The following is a 3612-nucleotide window of genomic DNA, read 5'->3' as shown; positions in this document are numbered from 1 at the left end:
TTGGTGGTTTGAGTTGTTTTTTTTTACAAAGCCGTTCTCATCCTGTAATAATACAATTCTCAAAATTGAGCAAAAATATTTCCCAGAATTTTTGTTATGTATTAACTATTATGCACATGCAAAGCTAAAATCTAAACAAAAACCTGATTATATATAATGACCCTTATCCTTGATTTGGGCTTGCATACCACACAGGTACTGTATATAGTTGCAGGGGTCTTGTTATCTATCTAATGTTATCTAAGGAAATGTAGTAAAATGATTTACTAAAATGTCAGCTTATCCAAACATAAACAAATAAAACAAACGAAAAAACAAAAAGGGTTTTCTTATATTGAAAACAGGCAAAACATTAAAAGACAAAATGTGAGAATCCATTGCTCCAAGTTATAGAATAAGCATCAATACAAAGATCCATGTAGTATGTAAGTAAAATAAGTTTTATTTGTAGTGCATAATAACATTTTCACAAAACAGGTGACACTTAAAAGTTGGGGATTTTAAAGCAATATTGTTTTATCCTTAAATGTGGCTGGCTAAGATTGTTGATATTAAGTAAATGTACAATGCTTTGGGCTTTGCAAATCACTGGTGTAAGTTTACTTTGAGACCAAGGTATTTTGATAGGCTGAAACCTGGACTTCTTCCATCATCAGAATCTATACAATATAACCAGCTCATCAACAAATATCTAAGCATTTTAGAAAAGACTATCTGTAAATCACTGGCATCATTCAAATGAAGATATTCATGCAACTGCATTAACAAGTAATAATCTGGGTGGTATGACCTAGTGCATGAACATTTATTGTTTTGGATGTTGTCTCTCTCTGAGGCTCCTGAGCTTATCCAGTAAGAGTTACATTGTACATAAGTAGGGGATGTCTTATTTGCATCATGTCACTAATTATTACAGTTTTAAACACGGTTTAACACAGCCTCAAATTTAACGCACTGTTGCTATCATGTCATATGTGATGGATGGTAGAGATTAGAAAGATTCAAATGTTTATGACTTGCAAGCATTCAGATCAGATGGTCATATATTGCCTATGCAGAAGTGGTAGTATAAGGGGTAAAAAAATACTGTGTATTGACAGTGTAGCATTTAATAATATTGAATGATGGACTTTGGCTGAAATAACATGTCCAAAGTTGCTTAATGCCTTGGTTAGTGGTGAAACATCTTGAAAAAAAACAACTGAGCTTAAAGCTGAAGGGCTGTCTGACCTGGGAATGAGACTCATTAGTCAACTATCTTTCTCTAGAATTGTCTACTATAGCTTTAAGCTTTAGGGTATGTTGTCATGTTTGAAAGAAACCAATAATGGAGTAATGAGGCTTAACAGTGGTTGAAGGACTGCAGTGACATTTAAATGAAAATTTCCATGATAACGACATCAGAGATGATCAGTATGATGTAGCTGAATGATGAAAAGCATAAAAAATATTTTCAAACTTTTACCGAGTAATTATTTTGTTTGGTCTACCCAACTGACCTTTTAGCAAGTTGCTTGCATATGTGGCTACAGCTCACTGTCTGAAGCTTCCTGTTTTATGCTGTGCAGAGAACAAAATAGAAAGACAGACGAATACTGTGGGTGTGGTAGATGTGAAGAGCCCAGATCCACAACAACTGAACTACAGCCATTGGTGTATACAGATACTAAAACTGTATGGTAGTGCTCTGAGCAATTAAGTGTGAATTTATAGCTGGGTATACATAAGGAAAATGTGAGCATGTGTGTTCTTTACAACATAAATAATCTGGTAATGGACGTTTTGCTCTATTGTTTATTGTAGCCTATGATCTGTAATATCTATCACATATTCTGTATGCATATTTATTCTGTATATACATGACTAGACATCACTTGACACTTATGAAACAAACTTGTTTATTTTCCAGGAAGGGAATATCTGAATTTTTTTTAGCTTTGTTCTAGAGAGAGCAGAATAAAGGTATGCAATGTCTTCCCCAGTTGGTGTCTAATCAATGTATTATTTTGTCTTAAAGACTATTCAATATACTGATATATCACTGTAACAAATTGCTGTAAATTTATGGAGGATTTACAAGAGTATCCTACTGTATTTTATAATAATTGTAAATACTGTTAAATATTCATACCTCACATGTAAATTAGTAGAGCGTACATGGATGACATGACCACAATCACAACTACCATGCCATGCACTAGACAAATGCTGAAAAAGCTCCAGAAGAACATCAAGCGGGCCCGGATGAAGATAAAGCCGAGCAAATCCAAGGGCAAGCTGTCAGAGCAGCTCTTGTACATCGGAGAGGAACCCATACCAACAGTGTCGGAGAAGCCAGTGAAGAGCCTTGGACGCTGGTACAATGCCAACCTCAGAGAGCATCGACATGTCCCTGCTACCTGGCAGGTTAAAGCTCTGGTGTCTTCAATTTGGTCTTCTACCCCGACTGATGTGGCCTCTCACCACCTATGAGGTCCCCACCTCAAAGGTTGTAAAACTGGAGAGGCTGCTCAGCTCATTTGCCAAGAATTGGTTGGGTCTTCCACGGTGCTTCAGCAGCATGGGACTGTATGGAAGAGGCATTCTGGAGCTTCCTGTGTCAAGTCTTACAGAGGAATTCAAGTGCTCCAAAGTAAGGCTGGACATGACACTCACAGAATCCCGTGACCCATGTGTAGCCCAAACAGCTCCTACACTGGCAACCAGAGGGAAGTGGACACCAAGTGCAGCCACACAGCAGGCAAAGGCAGAACTAAGGCACTGCAACATTGTTGGCCTTGTGCAACAGGTGAGAGGGGGCTTTGGCCTTGAAGAGAGCAGACCAACATGGCACAAGGCAGCTCCATCTCAGCGCAGAGGCCTGGTTGTTGAGGAGGTGCGCCGGCAGGAGCAGGCAACAAGACATCCATCAATGCCCTACCTCCACCATCCCATCCTATATCTGCCAAAGGTTTTGTCTGTGAAGGTGCAAAGCCATTGAAGACCGCGACCAGAACAACATCTGACCTTGGTCAGCTGGGAGGAGCATAAGACTGGAAGTTAGTGGCGGACCTGAATCAGAGGCTCTGCTTTTCACCAGAGATCGCCACGACGAAACTCAGACCAGACCTCGTGCTCTGGTGATGATAGCACTTCTTTACTGATACAACTCCTCAAACTACTCATTTTTGAGTGACAATATATAAACTTAACTGGCTATTCCTGAACCTGACTTTGGAGAGCGCAGCTCCGTCATATCATTCCAGCCACAGAAGTCCATGTGGAGTTCAACAGAGCAGGTAAAGTTATGCTTATCTTCCAAAATTGTGTCCAGTGTTGTTTTGTCTCCGTGATTATTGAACTGTTGACATTTCAGATGTTTCATTAGGTCCGTTTCATTAGTTCAGGTTGCTGAATAGGACTAAGTGAAGCAAGCTCTGTAGCTAGCCTGAGCTCAATTAGCCGGAGGTGTTGCTGACCTTCATAAAGTTTTTTTTATTGTACAATTTATGTGTCAGTATCTAATCATTTATTGATTTAACTTTATTAACTTCATTGTACACAAGTTTTCCAGAGGTAACCCTCCCTAAACTATAACTAACCACCCTCTCTCCTTTTTGTCTCTTGCTTTTC

Source organism: Acanthopagrus latus, chromosome 15 (genome assembly GCF_904848185.1).
Source record: "Acanthopagrus latus isolate v.2019 chromosome 15, fAcaLat1.1, whole genome shotgun sequence".
Taxonomy (NCBI): domain Eukaryota; kingdom Metazoa; phylum Chordata; class Actinopteri; order Spariformes; family Sparidae; genus Acanthopagrus; species Acanthopagrus latus.
Note: the sequence above shows the minus strand (reverse complement) of the source record.